The sequence below is a fragment of the Cydia amplana genome, chromosome 2 (assembly GCF_948474715.1).
Source record: "Cydia amplana chromosome 2, ilCydAmpl1.1, whole genome shotgun sequence".
NCBI classification, from domain to species: domain Eukaryota; kingdom Metazoa; phylum Arthropoda; class Insecta; order Lepidoptera; family Tortricidae; genus Cydia; species Cydia amplana.
The window spans coordinates 26,196,027-26,219,731 of NC_086070.1; the positions used below are offsets into that span (position 1 = coordinate 26,196,027).

The 23,705-nt window shown below is 35.9% G+C and overlaps 2 non-coding genes across 2 annotated transcripts; both read right to left on the reverse strand.

Moving 5' to 3' along the window:
• Positions 1 to 2,935: 2,935 nt before the first annotated feature.
• On the reverse strand, positions 2,936 to 3,008 carry Trnam-cau (transfer RNA methionine (anticodon CAU)). Its single transcript has one exon. It is a non-coding gene; the product is annotated as a tRNA-Met (tRNA).
• A 20,372-nt stretch (positions 3,009 to 23,380) lies between these two features.
• Positions 23,381 to 23,499, reverse strand: LOC134662239 (5S ribosomal RNA). Its single transcript, XR_010098041.1, has one exon. It is a non-coding gene; the product is annotated as a 5S ribosomal RNA (ribosomal RNA).
• Between the last annotated feature and the right edge of the window lie 206 nt (positions 23,500 to 23,705).

Sequence of the window (23,705 nt, forward strand, 5' to 3'; positions counted from 1 at the left end):
AGAAATAACCACTATTGTATCTAATAATATCCAAAAAAAATCCAAATTGTATTACTTTAATTAAAATTAATTAAAATAAATACGCCGCGTAAGTAATAATTAGGACGGTTCTTTCTACTTGTACCTATTCATGTTTAATAGTGTATTTATAAATAAATCTACATACATTCAAAACAAATATATATTTTTACGCAAAAAAGCTAATATTACTGATAAGGTAAACGTACTAGTGCTCGACATGCTAATGCCCAATAGATGACACCCTGCTGTCACCCCTATTGACAATGACTTAAGTTTCAAGAGGACGTACTGGGACCGCGTCGAGCACCAGTACGTTTACCTTATTTATTGGGAAAATAACATTTATGAACATTTAGCCTGAAGCATTTAAAAAGGAATAGACAACTTGACAGTGCTTATCCCATAGAAAAATATACATTTTGCATTTTTCACGATTTTATTTTCACTTAGCATGGTCACAGTCACACTGTACTAGGGGTGTTCAAAATATTCTCGGTATGAGAATGAAAACAAACAAGTACGAAAAGTTTGATATTTTTATTTTTCAATATACTCCCCCCCTATGTTCATACACTTAAAAGATCGATCAATTATTTTTTTTAATCCTGCATAAAAATATTTTTTATCTTTGGTGTAAAAATGCTCCTCCACTGCCGCCTTCAATGCTTCATCATCGGAAAATTTATTTCCACGCAGATCCTTTTTAAGATTGGGGAACAAAAATAAGTCGCTGGGGGCTAAGTCCGGACTATACGGTGGGTGAGTAACAGTTTCAAACGCACATTCAACAATAGCTGCCTTGGCAATATGAGCAGTATGGACGGGGGCGTTGTCATGCAGAAGCATATCACCTTTGGTTAACTTTCCTCGCCTCTTTTCTTTGATAGCATCCTTTAATTGACGTAGAATGTTAGCGTAGTACTGTCCTGTGATATTTACACCTTTTTCTTTATAATCGATCAGTAATACTCCTTCACAATCCCAAAATATCGTGGCCATGACCTTGCCAGCTGAAGGGATGACCTTGAACTTCTTGGGATGAGCTGAACCCTTAATGTGCCACTGCATGGACTCTTGTTTACTCTTTGGGTCATAATGATGAACCCAGGTTTCATCTCCAGTAACTATTCTTTGCAGCACCTCATCAGGATTTTCACCGCACAGGTCAATAAAATCGGAACAACAAGCTACACGCATGTCTTTTTGAAGCCGAGTCAGCATTCGCGGAACCCATCTTGCACTTACTTTTGACATATTAAGATGGTCATGGATAATATCATGTACGGTACCAATAGAGAGATTGGTTACTTGTGCTATAGATTTTACCTTCACTCGACCATCTTCCAATATAAGTTTTTCCACTTTATCAATATTTTCTTGTGAAGTAGCTACTACAGGCCGGCCAGGTCTAGGGTCGTCTTCAACACTCTCCCTTCCACGTTTAAACTCGCTTGACCACTTTTGAATGGTAGATAAAGAAGGAGCAGACTCACGGTAAACACAATCCATTTCCTCTTTTATGGTTTTTTGATTTTTACCCTGTTTTGTCAATAATTTTATCACGCATCGATGTTCTAATTTAGTTAACATTGTCAATTCCCACATGATGTTCATGTTTGTTCAGCAATTGCAGAAAAACAAAAGAACATCTCGGTTCGAATTATACTTTTTTTTAATGTCAATGAATAAACCTTAGCGGCCAGTAACGAAAGAAATTTTAGAAGAGGTTGTAAGATATCAATACCGAGAATATTTTGAACGCCCCTCGTACCTACATGGAAAATGGGATTTAAACTTTCTTAATAGTTTATTATAATTTACAACAAAAAAGAAACATTCCATAATCGTCTATTTGCGATTTATTTTTAAAAACTAATTCTGTCACTGTCACTGACCTCAGTCAGTGATGCGTATGAAACATGACGTCCCTAACTCTCTGGTTCTATAATCGCAAAAACCTAGGTAGGTCTGTGTTTGTTCTATTGCATAAAATCTGTATTCACTCGCAATTTCATTGGACAAAGAAAGTTCTGTAAGTATCACACTATTCATGTTCACACTGATACGGGTTCACCTGCCGCTCCGGTGTGTGAGGGACAAAGAGTTATTCACGTAATTACATACATAGCGATGTCCCGCTCACACACCGGAGCAGCGTGCGGCGGATCCGCATCCAATATGAAGACCTAAAAATCGAATATCCAAAGCACAAACACAACCCGCACGGCCTTACGATGACCTTAGCCAGTTTACATAATGGCGTCATTGTTTGACCGGCGCCATCTTGGGTTGCACCTGCGCAATAAAACACACGCCAATCTGAACCCTAACTACATAAAAATAAGATACAACGATATGGATACTACAGAAAAAGCTTAGCCGGTAATGAGTTATTACTAAACGAGTAACGTATCCGTTTATAAATTTCATTGAAGATGGCCTACCGATAGCAAAATAGCTGTTTATGTAAACATTACGTAATTTGAATAATTTGATACAAGAAAAATTATAAATTTCACTTACGTTGTTATGAATGACTGTCATTTGCCACTGTGGGCCTGAAATAAAAATGAGTCATCAGAAGTAGTTCATCTATCCGCTAACAGGTGGCGCTGTAATCAAATGATTGAAAACTCCCTTCACTATGAGCTGTGTGCTCATTATTTGTGCGTAGCAATTAGGCACGTTTAGTTTGTGGGTAGACTGGAATAGCAGGCAGGTACGCATTGTTTAGAAGACGACGGATTAACATATTGCATGTTGCTTCATAATAAACGCCTAGTGCGTATAGATTGATAGTTGCGACAAGTGGTAGCGAAATAAGTTTTGTGACCTTGTTTTGTTCTTATAACAACGGGGACGGAATGAAATAAAATATAATGGAAAGGAAGGGAGGAAAAAAGGCAAAAAGATATGCCCCGGGTGAGGATCGAACTCACGACCTTAAGATTATGAGACTTACGCGCTGCCTACTGCGCTACCGAGGCTGATGATTCACCGTGCGAAATAGGTGACCTATATGTAAGTATTAGGAATCTTAAGAGGAAAGGGAATTAAGGGAACGGTCGTTTTTCCATACAAACATAGGCCCCATTTCCCTCTCTGGATATTGACATTATGGAAAATATTGTGTTTGATATACATCAAATTGTGTCAAAATATTTGCCATGATGTTATTATCCAGAGTACCAGTTTGTATGGAAAGGCGATTTCGCGCGATCGTCTATTTTTGTCCAGATTTTTTTCTAGGTATATTTTTTTAATTCCTTTAAAAATACTTAACCGTAATCTTCTCTTATTTAAATCTAATTGTTATTCAGTGTCTTCTAAATATTCAAACCGTCTAGTAAGTACCATGAATTCCAATAGTTTAAAGAGTTACCTCAGAGCAAGACAAACAGACAACGCAACAACTTTCACTTAATTACTTTGCTGTTATCGCCTGCGAAGCTGCGACATACATACAGACAGACAATGAAATTGTCTATGTGGGTAGTTTGGCAAAAAGAGTTTAATTCCCAGACTGAATTACTGACATAGTGATCTGGTCTAGAACATTTTTAGTGCTTAATTAGCTGATCTAGATTTTGGGAAGATAATTATGATTTTGCCAGTTTGGAAGGAAATAAATAAATTCAATCTATAAAATTTTATTTAGGCTCAACATATTGAGTCCCGATAAAATAATTGTTATTAAAATCAGATTTGATCATAAAATAATATTTTATCATCAGCCATTTTCCAAACAATTGTATTTTAAACTTTATTGCATAAAAATAAGGTACAACAAGAGGCGTACAGTGCCTTAAGGCATTTTCTACCAGTCAACCACTGAGCCAAAGAGAAATTTGCTAAGGCGAGTGCGTTTGATAGAGACAAAATATAAAATTTAACTAACAAGAATTGTTGAGTTTTATAAATAAAATTAGGACGACTAACGTTAGACCGGGCCAGGAGCTTCCGGCGCTTACTTTTCTATGGCGGATGACAGGCGGTCACGTGATACATTCCATATAAATCTAACGTGACTAGTGAGTCATACTTAAAAATAGAAAATACATACTTAGATCAAATTTCTAACATGTATAAAGATCTTGAAAAGTCAAGATTGAATTAAGATTAATAGGTACCTAACCTATTATGCTTGTTTACTAAAAGAAAATGTTCCACGATTCAAATAAAAATAACTAAAACCATACAAAGTCCCAACAACTGTGACCATAGAAGTAGAAAAAGGTCGAATGACCTTATGCGAAGCCTTGCCTTTAACTAGGCCTACTAGGGTCTAAAGTAGTCTAAACTAAATATAGCTAGGTAGTAGAAATTACTGGAATGCTTAAAGAAGTTAATAAGGATTGGAAAACTTACCTGGTTTCAGTGGTTACCTAAATAGAAACTAATTGATACACGTCAATAATTTCGTAGCATTTTGATGGTAGATATTAGAGCGTATTTGAGTTATATTCGGTACAAGCGATTTTAGCGAAGATGGGTAATTGATATCCATATACAGCATATACTTAAACGTTATTAACTCTAATTAATAGTTATAGTTACCAGCCCAGCCTAATCTTTAGTACCTAGGTACTTATTTCAACGTTATTTGTGCTCTTCTTGCGAAGTACCTATATCTCATCAAAATTTTAAAATCTTCGTGTTAGGTATCTCCACGAGTCTCTTTTTAATTGTTTCACAACATAGTTTCACGAGTAACTGCCAACAAACCACTAACGAATGAAAGCAAGATTTCGATTCCCAAATATTAGCGTTTTGTTTTCTCTCGAAAGCATGAAATCGATGGCGCACGCGCATGTTATTTCATCCACCACGGTCCGTGAGAATGTGTGCTCATTGTTTTTGGAGTAGGTAGGCATAGGCTAGTACAAAATTCGAAAATTGCTTGGCTCACTTGAATAGGGTTGGTTGTCCTATAAAATTTTGAATAATTAGGAAAAAGTTTTTTCAAAATATTCATCTTTGGTACAAACTTTTATCGCTGACTGTACTTTTTTTTTGGCTAAAGCCGTACCTTCGTCCGAAATATGTTTTTTTTTCCGTAGACTGCTGAAATCGAAACGATTCGGGGGTTCCGCACAAGTAGGGCTGCCATCCGTCCGGGTTTCCCCGGATTTGTCCTAGTTTGGAGGCCGTTCGGGGGCCGTCCGGGGAGGTTTTCAAAAACTGTTAGGGGAAACCCGGACACTTCTTTAGAATGAAAAAAAGAGATTGTTTTTAAATAGTATTATCTTCGGACACGTCCGGGGAAAAAATGCGATTTACTTACGCCAAATGTCCGGGTTTTTAAAGTATATGTCCGTGTTCGACGAATTTAGAGATGGCAGCCCTACGCACAAGGCAAACACTTAAGGGAAAGAACTCCCAAGTGTTGGCTAGAGTAGCCTTCGTGGCAGGGCTTCGGTCGCGGTAAGAAATTGGAAGTAGCCTGTCTAGACTGAGGGAGGGGTCTCATAATGAAAAATCCTGTGTTTTTACAGGCAAATTGATGTGCTATTAAAAAGGAATAAAACCATAACAAAAACATAACTTATAGTTATTAAGTAGTGTTTATTATAATATACAACGCATGAATATAACAAGGTATCCCAGCCATTAAAGTGATCACGCTTCTTGCTTGTATCCCGACATAAAGCCGCAAAAACTTGATGAACCCAACCTACGCGTTTTTGTTACTGATTCAAAACTCGTCTCTTCGGTCTCTTGTACGATCCGTCTAGTATAATTTGAGCTTCAAATTCGTTACAAGTACTTACGTCGTACCTTCTCTGAGTCTTCTGACTTCGTCTGCGTGGAATGCATGGTGATGATGATGATTGATAAAAGTTACTCTATGTCCTTCCCCGGGCCTTAAACTATCCCCATACCATACCAAATTTCATCTGTCGGCTCAACGGTGCAGCAACTCTGTGACGAAATTTCCATATTGAAAAATTATTTTGTATGGGGACCGAAATTTCCCATGTTGAAAATTAAAGTTTCCTTAATTTCCTACGAAATTTCCCTGAAGTTCCTAACTTTTTGAAACTTTCCGCAACTTGCACATCTGCACTGTAACGGATTACAGAGAACAAGAAATGTATCTACTTATGTATATTTTGGGACATTTATTCATCATCTATTTATCAGCATTAATCAGCATACAATTTTTCAGACATTTTAGAAGAAAAGTGGCGTGCTTACGTTAGCTTTTGATATAGGTAGTCTAAAGGCAGGTTACAATTACACTGGTTTCGCTGGTCATATTATATGAACCACATACCTGACGTCATCACCAAGGTCGAAGCGATCATCCTCAGCTTATACTACACGATTGATACACACATTATTAAAGTTTACTAAGTATAATGGGCGTATACGGCGTGGGGAGATTTTTGATTTTGTTTGACGATGTGGTACCACTACCATTAAATCGCCATAAAGGAATTTAACCTGCAATAATAATAATTAGTCTTCGAAGGCCGCAAAAATATCTGATACGATATTTTTTGTAGAGACGTAAGAGCGTGTCACATATTTTTGCGGCCTTCGAAGAGTAACATATTATTGCAGGAGTTGCAGGTGACTGTACAGTCACGTCTAAAATATCGATACGGACAAAGTGCCATAAATATGTATATATGTGGGCAACTACCTTAACATATGGGCAATAATTAGAATTAAGGTCGTGTATATATATTTTTGGCACCTAGTCAGTATTATATAAATATTGTATTGTAATTGTAACCTAGTTTTTGTGGTAACTCTATAATTTACTAACAATTACTACCTACCAAAATAAGGGTGGCCATAAATGTTAATTTAATAGGGACAACAATGTACAGGATGATTCAGGAGACGTGAGCAGGATCAAGCCTACGCATACAGTAAGTTATAAACAACTTTTTCGTACCAGTATTTGTGATATTAACTTTAATTTATTTATTACTGTTTAAAAAACAAGTTTTAATTTATTTACGACTTTTATGGTCACCTCTTTGTTTTATCCATAATTCAAGTGCCAAATTAAATATCATCGGAGTCTGGTTACTTTTGAAACATCGTATCTCACTCAAGTGTGACATAACGCTTTTTTAAACGGTTAAAAATGTTTTATCTTTGTTAATTAAATGTTGTAGGGTACCTAATCCATGATTGTAGATAATTAAATTTGTCATTACCAAAAAGTATAACAACAGAAAAAAAGCGTGATTGTTTTACTTAAATATTGTGGTGAACGATTTAGATCCTTAGATCTTGTGTAGGCTTAGTTCTGCTCACGTCTCATGAATCATCCTGTATTTTAATGGATTTTTTTTTTCAGGAGGAAATCAAGTGTGTGTTAATTTAGGGGGCTTTATCGGAAAATATGAAATCACGTCGTGTGTTTGAGCGTTTTCCAAAAAAAGTGTACATTTCATTCATGTCTTCAAAATATTGACTTCTTGGGCTCATTTTACTCAGAATCATTTGTACATTCACGCCTCATACATAAAAAAATGTGTCCAAAAAATTCCTTTCCAGATCGTCACATTCTTGTATGAAATTATTTTTTATTTGTATGAACGTGACGCACTGGAAAAAAAATTATGTGATCATGCATTGGCACTTGAGAAGGTTATAATTGCAAGAAACATTCTTTAGAAATATCGATTTTATGTGTGCTATAAGGTTCCAATTCAAACAATGTAAATGGTTATATAATACTTTTTGAAGTTTTTAGTAGGTACATGACCGTGACCGCATACGCAAGGGACTGCGAAGAAGGGTAATGGTATTCATTTTATTCTAACCCTATATGGGATCAACTCATAACTAATACCTACTAATTTGCAAGTATACATAAAAAAATGGTTAGTTGTATTCAATATATTCAGTATAGTGGTCGGAAAACCCAACCATCAAACACATTAGATAACGCACATAATACAGACATGTTAAACCGCCTGATTTTGTGAAACCGAAAAGAATTCGGGCCAATTTTTTTTTATCAGTTAGGTTTTACTAAATATTTGGTGGATAGAAAGAGTTTCCTATTCTGTAGCGTATGCTATTTTGAATTTTGACAACCAAGCCTAGTTAGTTACTCTAACTGGAGTTAACTCAAAACTACTGAAACCACAAAAGTGTTAATTTAGAGATATTTAGAGTCATTCAGGGTAATGTGGAAACAGTCTGATTTTGTAACCCCGAAAAGAATTCGGCCCAATTTTTATAAAAAATATTATCAGTTAGGTTTTGCTAAACATTTGGTGGATAGAGTTTCCTATTCTGTAGCGTATGCTATTTTGACAACCAAGCCTAGTTAGTTACTCTAACTTAAGCTGGAGTTAACTCAAAACTATTGAAACCACAAAAGTGTCAGTTTAGAGATATTTAGAGTCATTCAGGGTAATGTGGTTGCGAGATGTCATGGTGTGTGGCCCGTGCTGTGTTGTAATAATAGTTACAAAGCTACAACTTGTAAGCAACGGTGTTAAAGATGTTAAACGTAACGTTTAAAACTTACGAAACGAGCTAATGCTTACATGTGAATGGACAAATAAATATGCGGGTCGTTTGGCACTACAGGTCGCGAATAGCCTACTGAAAAGGACACAAGAAGTCGTACATTGGTATGTTTTTCCTGTGTGAACGAATTTTCTGATTCTTGAAACTTAATTTTAAGGGTTCAGCCGAAAAGGTTCAACAGGAAAATGATACGATACAGGGACTCCGTAAAATAATGTTTTTTTTTTATTATATACCACGACGTATTTCCCATGAGAAAATGTGCGATTCCCTTTGACATGAAAAATGTATTTACGTCGCCCTGCCCTTAACCGTTTGCAACCTGAGGGGCTACCGCGAAAACAGAAATTCGCAAATTGCGGGGATCTTTCCCTTTTACTCCAATGCTGCATGCTGGCGTAATTAGAGTGGCAGAGAAATATGCCCGCAATTTGCGAAATTCGGTTTTCGCGGTATTGTGTATTTTTTTATTAAGTAGTCTTTGCCAGCCCACACGACTACCATATAGGGGCTTGTGGGAGCTTGCAGGTTAAAAACACTGAGGGTCATCTGCCACGATGAAACATTAAAATATCTGCCTCGCTATAGACAGTATAGAGTGTATATAGACGTTTACGGTAGGCTTTCTGTGAGCAGGTACCTGCTGAAGATGCCTTACATAGGTAAGTACATGAAGATCGTGCAAAGGGCATAAGGCCACGCGTAATTACACGTATCTAATAAACGATTACACCTGGCCCCAGTGTCGCAATCGGCCTTGTGGAGCATCGCTACACTTTTGCGGAAAAATACCTTAAATAAATACGTTAAAGTTTCATTTTGAACGGAGACGTTGAAGCAACGTGATAGAAGAAGCCCTTGTGGATTGAGGATGTTGTCTTGTCAAAATTACCTACTAAGAGTACCTAAGATGTCATTTATTTAATAATTCTGTCAAAATTGAAGATTTATATAAGTTATAAATACAAATTAAACTTTATAATTCTTACTTTCATATCAAAAATTATGGTGAATAGGGTAACCATGCACTTATTCTCAAATCCAGGACTTTCCTTATTTCAAGTTTTCATAATAAAAATAATGACTATTTATTAAGTACCGTAGGTATTTATGCAAATTAGGCAGGGCAGGATATTCCAGGTTACTAAGTCCATATAAACAGATTTATTTAACTACTAATATGTATTTTAATTTTAAGTGCCATAATTTATTCTTTAAAATGCAAAAATTGCTGGTTTAACTGCCTCCATCGCGATTTTTTAATGTTAATCAGTTAACCGGAATACTTATTCGAATTATATATTTATATGTCAATACAAACATAGATGTAGAAGGTTGCCTCTAATAGATCGTGTGTCCTCAATCCAGTATTTTAATGTGCACATATACGGTATAATGCCAATTGGACATCTTGGAAGTACAGTTGAAACTGATTTAATCCAATTTTAATCCTATTGCTATTTTTATAGGTTATACAATTAATATAACTGATATAAATTTGTTTTTTTAATTTATTGGAGCAACACTTAAATCTAAGATACCGTAACATACATACATATGGCCGTATAGAGTAATTAAAATGTAGTTTTTTCGTTTTAAATATATTTTGATTGCTATTGCATTTTGAATTGGTCTGTGGCTTTACGGTACTTGTTACCAGTGTTATATCATTTCAAATTGGTATTTCACAAGTTGAATAAACCTGGTATGAAACGTAAGCAAGATATAACGAAAAAAAAATGTTAAACTATAAATATTCGATCAACATCATTAGCGTCATTTTACAAAATACATAAATACAAACATAAACTTCTTAAGAAATATATTTATAACATCCGCCTTTGTAATATGAAAATCAATCATGTACCTACTTTAATTATCAATCAAAGCCTCATTTATACATAAGCAAAAAACTACAAAGTTATTTCTGCGGTTACCAATCACACCACCATAAAAGTTTTGCGTAAGATTATTATAGGACTAACTTAGTTTTATATTCTGCCACCTGCTCATATAAGTTTGTCAAATTCATTATTGGCACAATTCCGTTCACTACGTTTCCACACTGATAGAAAAAGTAGATCAATCAAATTAAGACTTTGTACCCGTGATTTAGAGCCTGAATTGACGCAATGTATACGATGTGGCAATGTGTGGAATGCTGCTAAGAACCTATATAATCATAGTGTTTGATGAAGTACCGAAGTGTGTTGGGCAATTTGAAAGAATCTGTTACACCTTGTATTATAAAAAGTTTATGTGTTTCGTATTGCGAGTAGATACTAATGCAAGCCAGCTTAAGCTATAAATATATTATCTCAAATTATTTAAAAAACGGCGACATTAATGCATTTGTTACTTAATTATATGAAAGAACTGAAAGAACATTTAAACTCTGGTCACTAGTAATGCAGATTGTAGATAACATTTTGATGCTTAAATTCAGTAATGGTTACTGCAAAATTAACTACCATTAGGGCAGTCATTGCATAAATTTAAATAAAATAATTAAGTAGAACTTACTTTAAACTGTCTTTGAGAAGTTTAAGTGAGTAGGTATGTACAATACGTAATATGAAAAATAACTAAGACAAACGCAGCCGAGCTGTATTTCAATTATTTTGTAAATTCTTTAGTAATCTATGGCAGCCTTTTACAAACAAATAAAATTAAAACTAAACATAATATGGCTGTTTGCAAACGCCAGCAATTGTAAAAAAAGCAAATAGTGTGGCCACAAGCCCACAAATAGTTAGAGACTCAAGCTAGAGTGACCACGCGGTTAGATTCCGCAAACCGGTCTCCGCGCATACCGGGCCGTTGCGTCATGCGCGAGCAGAAAAAGTTATGTACCTTTGATAAGTGGGTTCCGTAATAATTTTATATGTACATACTAATAAATTATGTTTAAAAATAAAAACATACAAAATATTTTTATTTAAGACTACTTTATACTTGATTTGATTATATTTTCTAAGGATTTTTCCAGCAATTTTATTTTATCCAAAAATTTGTTATTTTGTAAATACATATATTCATAAATATGTATTATTATATTTTTGTTTAAGTTAGTTCCTTAAGTAAAAACTAACATTGTTTATAATGATAATTGACCACTGAATATTTGAAACTTGCCCCTCAATTGTAAATTAAAGTACCTACTTACATTTTATGAATTAACTAAAACATATCGAAAAGTACATTCAAATCTAGGTTTATTTTGATAGAATACGTACCAACCACCGTAAAAAAAATAACTAGCCAAAACAGAGTCATACTTTATTTATTTTTTGGGACAGACGATAGACTTTTTTGTGGGGATCTCTAAAAAACAGCGGAGGTGTTGTAAACGCCTAATGGTTGTATTTGTCGCTATGTGTGGCGGTGGGTAATTGCTAAATACTCATAAAAAGCTAGCTTATTAGTTAGAGCCGTTAGAGGTAGCGCGTTAAAGCTTCTTTTTAGCTTCAGACGGATTTATAGACATTTCTAGTTTCCCACAGTGTTACGCTAAGAAAACATATAGGCTAGCTAAAAAGTAAACTGTACAGGGTTGTTTAAAGACAATGCAGTACTTCGATGGGTAACATTTGCAAGAAAAATATGTTAATAATATCACATGCATGATAGATAAAATTAAATATTTATTTTGTAAGTAGTCCTCAAGTGATCTTTCACAAGTTAATACATATATTAAAAGCGACACGATAAAGCAACATTTAAGTATAAAATATAAATATAACAGCCAATACTTGGGTAAAAACATTACATTAAATTGATTGAAACAATCTTAAAAAAAAAACTACAATATAACAGAGATGTACCTATTAGTCTATCATATATTGTAAGACTTGGACACTAAAATTATAGAAATAGTTTATTCATAAACGTGTTATGTTTATGTATACTTTATAACGAGTGTAACAAGTTCCTGTATCAGCCGAGGTCATTAGAATTGCAAAGGATGTACCAAGGTCGGTAAATCATCTGCCATGTTAATTACTTTTTACATACTCATATCTACACACAAATACAAATTGTAATATGTATCTTCTACACTTAATGTAGGTATACATTCTTAGTTGCTCTTTTTACTATGAAATCAACTGAGCGCAGCGAGTTCATAGGGTTATCTTACCTAGGGGCTGTTTTTAGATGGGAATGACTGGATCTTAAGTAAGTACTGTTGGTTACATAAGCTACATTTTTAACGACACGACATAAGACTAGAAAATAACTTAGCTCAGAAGCAGGGTTGGGCAAAATACTGGCTTCCACGTATTTGAAATACAAATTACAAAATACATTTTTAAAAGTATTTGAAATACAAAATACAAACTACTTTGGTGACGGGTATTTGAAATACAAAATACAAATTACAGTGTTTAAAATAATGTATTTCAATTACAAAATATACCTTTATTTATTTTTTTGTTTAGCATTTAGTTTTAACGTTAACGAATATCCTTTCATATAAACTTATAGGGTCATTGCGCTAGTTTTCGTCCAGCTCTAGTTTACGTCCACTTGACGAAATTTGAATATATACTATATACCTACATTCCTGCACAAATTTGGACTGATTTCAATCCTTATGTCTAAGGCGTCTAAGCAATATATCTGTCTACATATAACAATGATATTTCGCAAAAAGGAAGCGCTGGTGGCCTAGCGGTAAGAGCGTGCGACTTGCAATCCGGAGGTCGCGAGTTCGAACCCCGGCTCGAACCAATGAGTTTTTCGGAACTATGTACGAAATATCATTTGCTATTTACCAGTCGCTTTTCGGTGAAGGAAAACATCGTGAGGAAACCGGACTAATTCCAATTACGGCCCTAGTTTACCCTCTGGGTTGGAAGGTCAGATGGCAGTCGCTATCGTAAAAACTAGTGCCAACGCCAATTACTGGGATTAGTTTCCAAACGGACCCCAGGCTCCCATGAGCCGTGGCAAAATGCCGGGACAACGCGAGGAAGATGAAGATTTCGCAAAAAGTAGTAAATTAAAAATGAAATATATATTTGATAATCCGTCAAGTCGTCGAAAACTTGTGCATGGACGGAAACTACTGCAATGACCCTATCCCCTAGATTTAAACGAAAAGTTCCACGCAGAAGTTGACCTAATATAGATCCAGTATTCAGCCAATGAAAATTGTATCTCGGCTGGATCGGAGGTTCGCGGTCGGCTCACAGCTTGTGCGAGAGATTAGACATTTTAGGATTATAGAATTTAATAAAATGTATTTATAGAAATGTATTTTGAAGCTTGAAGTATTTGAAATACAAAATACTAAATACATGTGAGTGCAGTATTTGAAATACCAAATACAAAATACTTTTGAGGTAGTATTTGAAATACAAATACAAAATACTAATTTGTATTTCAAATACGTATTTCAAATACATGTAATTGAAATACTGCCCAACCCTGCTCAGAAGTATAGGTACCGCAGTAACTCTTATTGAGACAACATTGTTCTAATCCTTTATTCACTAAGTATTTCAGTTTAATATTTCTTCTATAAAAGCTTCGTAGGGCAAATTCTAAGAGACCTTTAGAAAAGTAACAGTAATAGAAATCGTGAGGCTCATACTTTAATAATCCAGCCCTGCCCCATGAAATAATAATGAGAGAAACTTTAATTATTAAGGCCATGCATAACGGCCATAGAAAACGAAGGTCCACGATTTTCCGAAGCTAGTACTTTCTTCCTCCATCTACATTTGCTGTAGGATTTAAATTTGATTTCTGTAACATTTTGTACCTTGTCATAGTACCTAACAATCAATATGAAAGCCGCTCTAGGGAACCCATTATTAACACTGTGACAAGGATCAAAACGGTACAGAAATCAAATCCTTGACCGTACCGTATACCTACTTCATTATTTTCTTCTTCAGATATGAGCATAGACCTTTCTAAACCTTACTAGTAATCAGAAAAAGTACCTATTAGTATTTGTATAAGTGATAAGTAGTTCACATTTTAACGCCTCCAAGTTCAAAAGCCAACTAAAATTGACCAGCCTATATATATCAGAAACTGCTTTGGGACTTCGTCGTTTTACTTTATTATAATTTAATCGTGAGAGCACGTTTCTCATTCATTACTGTATGTGTGTATGAGTACGGCTAAATTTCCGCATGTTTCCATAGATAAATGATGTGTACAGCGATCTCACGTTTTGTAACGAGTCTGAGATACGATGCGTATTTTTGTGCGTGTACTTTTAGTTGAGATGTGTCATCATTTTTTAGATAATGATACGTACTGATTGTGATATTTATGATACATTTAAAATGTATTATTGTTAAGCATGATATTTGTGAGAATATGAAATTTCTCGCATTATTGTAAAAATAACTGACGTGTATACCTACCTATATTATTGTATTGTATAGTGAAATGAAGTCTGTAGGTATTTTAATATTATGTAAACATCATTTTAACATAATTTTACAAATGTTTTGTAATTACTATCCTAAGACCTAATTATAACTATATATATAGTAAGCTTATACAAACTGAGCCATGTAACTAATTGTAAACATGAGCACACTGGTATGGTCCAATTTATTATCAAAATAAAAATATCTTACCTTGTTATTGCTAATATACTAAGCCCAAATAACTCGGTCCATAATATTTCAGATACCTTCTTAATACATATACAAAGTAAAAACTACAAACTAGGGTCCAAATACGTAGTCATACTGAACATAACTGTGAATGGGCAACATTTCGCCGCGTGCCCGACCAAATGCGGCAGGTGGCTGCTGACTGGTCATACCTACTACGTAATGAGACGGAAAGGCCAAGTTTTTGCCAAGTCTAGTTTCTAGCTAGGTTTCGAAATATGCTGATTTGAAACTAAACTTGCCATTTTACGCGACAGTAGGTTTCTTAGTTCGGAAGTGGTATCAACTATTCAACATATTTTAAAGATTTTAAAAGACTATGATAACATTCAGTTACTTGGTATAGAAGTATTGTGTGCATCTGTGCATTAACTTAACACACCAATCTAGCGTCCTACTAGAATTAAAATATGTTAGGGGTTGAAGCACCACGATCCGACACATTCAGCCAGGTCTATCAAGCTAAAATTGAGGTACTTCTTGTTTATAAAATAATACAGCGCTAAAACGATCAATATAGTATTTCCTTTGAAATCCCTAAAAGTGATTTCTACTGTGATTAACTCTTCATTCGTAAGAGTTTGCCAGACTCAGGAAGGACTAATCCATTTTCAATACTTTACAGATAAGTTATCACGAATGAAATAAAGTTTAGATTAGGTATCTTCAACTGACCCTACTTTGCTCCCATGTTATAATTATACTCCAAGTATCTAAAATGATTTAACGTTTAATATAATTCATAATTAATTTGGAGCAAAGTAGGTCCATTTTACGGTACCAATTACACACACATCACACCTCGTTCTCCCATCCCGCTCACAAGCCTCAACCCATTTAAACAAGACTCACAGGGCACAATGATCAGATCGGATTGTGTAACCTACGATTGTTCCGAGTTTCACTATGAGGCCATTACTCATAGGCTAGTCTCTAAACGTGTGTGATTACATTACGCCATTTTTAGGAAGTACACAGGGCATTTACAATGGTGTTTGCAAACGTTGTGGTGGATGGAATGTATAGATACGCTGTTTTGTGATTAGGTAGAGTTTATAATGGATTCTGGGATATTTGTTTTTAAATTTGATGGACTGGTAATATTCCTTAAGCGCTGATAGAGGATGGCCGTAGATCCACCGTGAGAGATCGAGAAATTCGAGAAGACTAAACGAACTGCACGAAGCATATAACTTCAAGCATAATATGTACTAAGTCGATCGAACACTAGATAATACGCTAGTGATACCTAATTATAAATATTATTACTGTCACTGTTGTTAATTGTTATAATAAACATTATTAGCAACCATTGAAGTATTGTCATCACATTTCATTCAAGGAATGATAATGCTCAAATAAATTGACTTTGCTCGAAGATTTCTTACTCGGATTAGAGTTTAAACGCCAAAGAATACCCCGGAAGAAATAGTACACTCAGAGTTGCTTATTCAAGGTACTTACTCAAGCAATACAGCAGGTTCAGAGTGTACGTTTTCCCACGAACTCACAAAAGGGCTTCATCAAAAACAAAACACTTTCGGACCGTAGGCGGAGTCCTTTGACCTCGCAAGTCAACCAGAGCAATTGTACCGTGTCAGTTATAAATTCCTGGTATCTTTGAACAGGTATTGTGAGGCTGGGAGCCGTGGGAGACAGCATGTAAACATTGCAGAGGTATTTAGTGAGCAATCGGCCGTTAACGACGCATTAAAATGTTTTGTGACAGCTTCTTGATTGTTGCTGTCTTGATGCTGAAAGTACAGCGGTATTTTTATTTATTTATGCATTCTTTAAAATAATCTCATTCACTACCTACCTACATTGAAAATGTATTATACAAGACAATAACTAATTTGTAGAGTACGCGTAGGTATAGTATTTCGTCAATATGGTTACCTTAGTGTCACAAAAATTTGGGATCCGTCTATCAACATACAGACAGGTGATGCACGAAGCATAATAAAATATAATGATAAAACTTAATCGATCGATAGTTATATCAATAATAGTTAAGTAATGAAATGATAGCATGCGAAATAATTTTGGTTTGGCTGCGTAACGAAAAATACGATATCGGTAATAGGTAAATTTGTTAAATATTAAAGTAAAACTTTCTTTTAGAAAATGAAGGAAATTTACCTGACAATCAAACGAATTTATTTTTTTTGGCATATTTTAATCACGCAATTCACGCAGCAACGGTTATTAAATAATTATAAAATCATCTACCGATAATATAATTACTTTTCAACGCCCACCAATTAAGCTTCGGAAAATTAAAAGAGTCCATGAACTGCAGAATTTGGGAGCGGCGAAGATGTGCCGAGATAATCGCTGATTAGCATATGTACGTGAATTTATTTAAGGAGTTATGCAAGGGAAAGTTGTTTGAGCTACGCCGAGCCTTGCAAAATATATTGTTTAACGTTACGTGCCGGCGTGACTACCTACCTATTTGTTAGGGTTTTATTTTACTACCGTTGTGTAAGTGTTAACATAATATTTAGATAACAAAGTCATGTTAGTTTTACATTCGTCGCATAGCTTTTAGAAAAGTTATGACAGTGTGAAAGTTTTTCACTTTAAGTTGCCAAAAGGAGATTGGGATTTTTGTGATAGGATTGAAGGAAATTCCGTATAAAATTAGACTACCTACTATTTATATAAATAGCAGGTGAAGGCAGAAATAACACAGACCTTTTATTTTTGTCTTCACATAGGTCCTATTCCATGTTAAGAAAAGTCAATTAAAGTAACAACAAAGACCTTTTTGATCGACGTTTCTCTAATTGTCGAAACAAATTTAAACGTATACATATTTGATGTAAGTCCGCTGCAACCTGCTACAGTTACAATTCCCTTTTAATTAATTATCAAATGACCAATTAAGTAACTTGCAAGATCCATACAAACTCCATTCAGGGTTTAATTATGACGCTTCACATTTGTAATCTGAATCTGACGCAACGCTGGCCTAAATCTAGGTAGCGGGCACCGTTCTTCAATAACACCTGTTCCATTGATAAACAGACTCGTAAGCTATTTTTAATTGGCAATTGTATTTCTGTATAATAATAATGAAATGTATGTAACTTCTTTTATTACATCAGTGTTTAACATGGATGAATCATTGTCTGTAAACTAAAGTACCTAGTAGGTATGGTAAGTGTGATTACCTAATTGTGCCGCTTGACATTGAAAATGAACTAAATTATGTGCAACCACTATCCCTAATATTGTGTTATTATTTATTTATTATTATTATTATTTAGCCGTGTGGTGGCCGGCTTTAGAATAGCGCCAACCCTCACATAGGATAAGGGTGTCGTACGAGGCGACTAAGTCCACAAACGAAGCAAGAAGATATTTCGTTACAGGGGAGATGGTCGTCCTCTTAGCATTGGTTTGCGATCCATCTAGGAGAAGGATAGGTACTCCAAATAAAACCCGGAATGGAGTTTCCGTAAGGCGCGAGTAGGGTCCAACCTGAAATAAGCGGCAGATTCCTGCAGCTGACCTGTCTCCACACGTATTGACTCGCCTTTCCTGTGGGATAAGACAGTGAAGCCGAGAGGGTAATGCAGGTGCTGGGCATCCCTGCGTTTCCTTGATTTCGTCCCAGGCGGTGTAATAAGATATTTCTCCGGTTTTACGCCATAAATCGTCTGCATTAGACGCTAAGGCCAATGATATTATTATTGGGGGTGTTGTGGGCCTTTGGATGCCACTTCGACCAAGCTGTGATCTATTGTGACGGCCCTTTAAAGTTCACTACTAATGTCCGTTGAATCCAGGAAATTCCAGATTCTTTGGGCCGTAATGCTCTGTACCTCATAGGGTTCCAGTATGTGTCGCCCTATGTAGGTACTTCTTTTGGACATTAGTGGTCCGCAGGAACAGAGAATATGCATAGCAGTCTCCTCTGACTCCTGGCAGAACCTGCATGTCGCATCTCGCATCTTGTTTTTTCCCTATTTGGAACATGTGTTTGTTCAACTTGCAGTGTTCAGTCAAAATTCTAGTCACCGCGCAAGTTTTGTGTCTTTTGAGCCCTAGAAGCTCCTTAACAGTTTTGCTGTTGAACCCTTTGATTAGAGATTTCGAGTGTTCTTGTCCCTTGACATTGTGTTACCAACCACCCCTTTATTGCACAGGATAAAATACACAGTGACAAAAGGCGGAGTTTATTATTTATTCCACACGGCATTCTCTACCAGTAAAGATTAACCCGGGAATTAACATTAACTCGGGGAATGTCTAATTTAATACTTACATACCTATACATTATCCGATAAAATTAACTTTTTGAGGTTTCCTGCAGCAATGCAGTTGGCTGAATCACTGCAGCAGCATTGCAGCGCGACCTTACTGCCGCAAAAGTCAAAATCGCTGTTGCTGCCCGGAATTATTACATTTACGACAGCAATACAGTAATGCTGGTGCAGTCGGAATCTGAACGGTACCTTAGTTGTACAGCGTTATAAATTTTCATTTTCTTTATTTAGGATTACCAACAGATAATACATCTTACATGCTATGAATCTATTCAACAATCATGACTGATGCTTATCTAATTATAGGTAACCACAACTTATAGAAGAGAATTAGGTATTATAGAAAAACTCGAGATTAATTATCTCTATTTGCAAAACTGTTCGAAGGTGGCAGATACTTTTGGACTTTGGCGCGTTGTGGCAGATACTTTTGGGCTTAGGATGGTATTCCACCTGTCCAATATTTGATCAAATGTACATTGCATCTTGCGTCTCACTCTCTCATTAAGCAAAATGTGAGACGCAAATACAAATTTGATCAAAATATTGGACAGGTGGAATACCAACCCTACGCTACTATTAATGCTGACTGTCCCTATTCAAGACTGTCCTTGTTTTTGAGAAGCCGGTATGGTCACCCTATCTATTGATCACCGTATCATTTTTTAGGGTTCCGTACCCAAAGGGTAAAAACGGGACCCTATTACTAAGACTCCGCTGTCCGTCCGTCCGTCCGTCTGTCACCAGGCTGTATCTCACAAACCGTGATAGCTAGACAGTTGAAATTTTCACAGATGATGTGTTTCTGTTGCCGCTATAACAACAAATACTAAAAACAGAATACTAAAAAAGAAATAAAGATTTAAGTGGGGCTCCCATACAACAAACGTGATTTTTGACCGAAGTTAAGCAACGTCGGGCGGGGTCAGTACCTACTTGGATGGGTGACCGTTTTTTGCTTGTTTTGCTCTATTTTTTGTTGATGGTGCGGAACCCTCCGTGCGCGAGTCCGACTGGCACTTGGCCGGTTTTTAATTATTGTTTTATTTCATTATCAGATAGGTAGGTATTAAGGAAAATTTTCTTTTAAATAATCGTAATTCTTACCTTTCCAATTGGAATCCAATAAGGCACGAACAAATATGTAAATTATAACTCACTAGACCAGTTCCTAATGCAGGTAAACAATCAGAAAATTATGCAAGTTACAAAATATCCAGTCGATGGGACCGAAACCCGTTTCGGAACCTACGTGGTAAATTCCAATACACTTGGCAGAACAACAACAAAACCACACACTAAAGTTAAAAAAAAAGTTTATTTAAGAACTCAACACATCAAAAGTTTTCGATAGTTCACGAGAAACACGGTTATTTTTTTGTTCAAATACATCCACAATATGGCGTGTGTGTACGCGCATGCGCTGTGCGTTCGCGCCTTTCGTCGGCGAAGGAGCGACTGTTGAGAACCAATCGGCGCGTTGCATTCTCCGAAGATCGGTGTAAGAAAACAAACTGATTTTACAACTAAAAAATAAAAACCAAGCCAGCCTAAACCTTATTTCTTGGATATAAAGGTGCTAGATCAATTGGTGAACAGCAAATTAGTAATTGTTTTAAAGTACTACACAAACGAGTTTGAATGGTCGTCGACTAACGTAAATAAGTATTCTCAAGCTATACATTCTCGTAAAACCGGCTTATACTTACTTTTACGATTGCCGCGCCATTCTCACATTAATTTACAAGGGCATAAATATGATATTGGCGTGAATAACGACAAATAAATTTAAGGCGGCTTCTACTTGACTTTTAAGTTACCTTACTGCGTTTGGTATAGAGTGGTTTTTTGCGTAATAGTTACTTAAGAGAATGGGGGAAATGATTTTTCAAAAATGCACTTTACTGCTTAACAATTTAGATTGAAATTACATTGGAGTTATTTGAAGAAGTTGATCACCTCAGAAGAAATGCTTTGGCCTCGCGTGGTATGCGAGGGTTGGGTCGACTGCAGAATTTTAACAGCTACTACAGGTAGGTAGGTACCTACCCATTTTCGAATGACGTAATTTTATTGTTATTTTCACGCTTGTTCCCAGACCTCATATAGGTAGGTGTAGGTACCTACCTAAATCTTCTTATGGTAGGTAGTCCTAGTCTCATAACTCTCAAAGTCATCATCTATTCTATTCCAAAGTTGTCATTAAATTTTACGAAAAAAAAAACCTACTTACTGCTGTCTGGAAGCATAACATTTCGCGCTAGCTTCCGTCAACATAAACCGCTACCAACTTAAAAATGCGGTTGAACAACTGCCAAACTAACGCATTCCCATACAAATTGTTCCAGGAATCACCCCAGTGGCGCCTTGGGTGGGTGAATACGTAATTTTGTCGGCTGTGACGTGACATCCTGACCACTATAAATAGGGTGTAAAAATTGGGTGGCGCTAGCTGAATGCTAATGAGGGGAAAGGGAGTTAGAAGTATCAATATTGATTCAACGCGTGGCCATAATAATAACTATTAAGAGCCCATCAACGTGCACACTAGGGCTACTGCTAAATAATCGTGATTATTTCAATTTAACGAAAGATATTTTAAAAAACCGGCCAAGTGCGAGTCGTACTCGCGCACGGAGGGTTCCGCACCATCAACAAAAAATAGAGCAAAAAGATCGTGTTTGTTGTATGGGAGCCCCCCTTAAATATTTATTTTATTTTATTTTTAGTATTTGTTGTTATAGCGGCAACAGAGATTATACATCATTTGTAAAAAATTCAACTGTCTAGCTATCGCGGTTCATGAGATACAGCCTGGTGACAGACGGACGGACGGACGGACAGCGAAGTCTTAGTAAGGGTCCCGTTTTTTACCCATTGGGTACGGAACCCTAAAAATGGGGCCGCTACGTACTGTACCTATCTTGTATTAAAGTACCTTTTGAATACATCAAACTACCTTCTATGTTGCTGAATTCGTCAATCTATAAACTCAAAACAAAAACGGCCGTTTTAACTTTGGACGCATAGCACACATCATACTCAAAAATATAAATAATCATTTATTTACAAACAAGACATTTATAACACACATTTATTTACAGTGTGGAAAGATAAATCGGGCCCTGGAGGGAAACTACCTTAAATCCTTAAGCTGGCTCATTTTACTTAATGGAGACATTCCTTTATTTTTAAAAAGAAACAAAACTGCATTCAAAGTTTTTTTCTTCGATTTGGCTTGTCTAAAAAAATCTTGAGTACCAAATATTACATTTTATGGGTATTTTGTACGACAGACGATTAAGACCTAATGTTTCTTGGAGAAATGTTATCATTAACATTAACTGTATCGACTAGTAGAATAAAATTGGGAGTTTTTATTTTTTGGAATTTTTAGTCGGTTCGAGTCCCGGGCGAGGCAAGCGAGTTTTAGAAAATATTTGAATGCAGTTTTGTTTCTTTTTAAAAATAAAGGAATGTCTCATTTAAGTAAAATGAGCCAGCTTAAGGATTTAAGGTAGTTTCCCTCCAGGGCCCGACTTATCTTTCCACACTGTATATACAGTGTATTACTAAAAGAAAATGTCGGTGAAGAACTATGGGACATATTTTTGAGAAAGTTCTATGCAACTATGCACCCATATTTTTAAACTTAACTGTACTAGGTACCTCTGCTACACTCAAAGTACTTATCAAAATCCAATCAATCGTTCCAAAGTAGGTTCTGAGTTAATAATTACGTTATTGATACCCGAGCAAGTGACAGTTTCCATAAGTGTAGTTCGAGGTTTCACGGCTCGAGTAACAAACTATGCCATGGTTGGTGCAAAATGAAACGGGACCACATGCGGATTTATTATTTATTTACGTAATATTATAAAATAAAAAAAACCTCAAATACTCTTTTAGAAGCAAATAAAATATTCAGTAGCAAAAAGCCAACGACACGAGGTGTTCCCAGGCGGTCACCCATCCAAGTACTGACCTCGCCCGACGTTGCTTAACTTCGGTGATCGGACGAGAACCGGTGTATTCAACGTGGTATGGACGTTGGCGATGGCTTTAGCAAATATTCCGTACAGTATACTACAGTCAGAGCTAAATAGTACTTTTAAGAGTGACTAGATGTCGCTGTGGACCATAGTGGAGATTTACGCTTCATCCATAAATCCGTAGCGACTAAAACAAAAGAATTTCACTAGATGGCACGTGACGATAAGAAAAAAAAAATTAACAGCCTTTTGACGTCGTCGTACAGCTA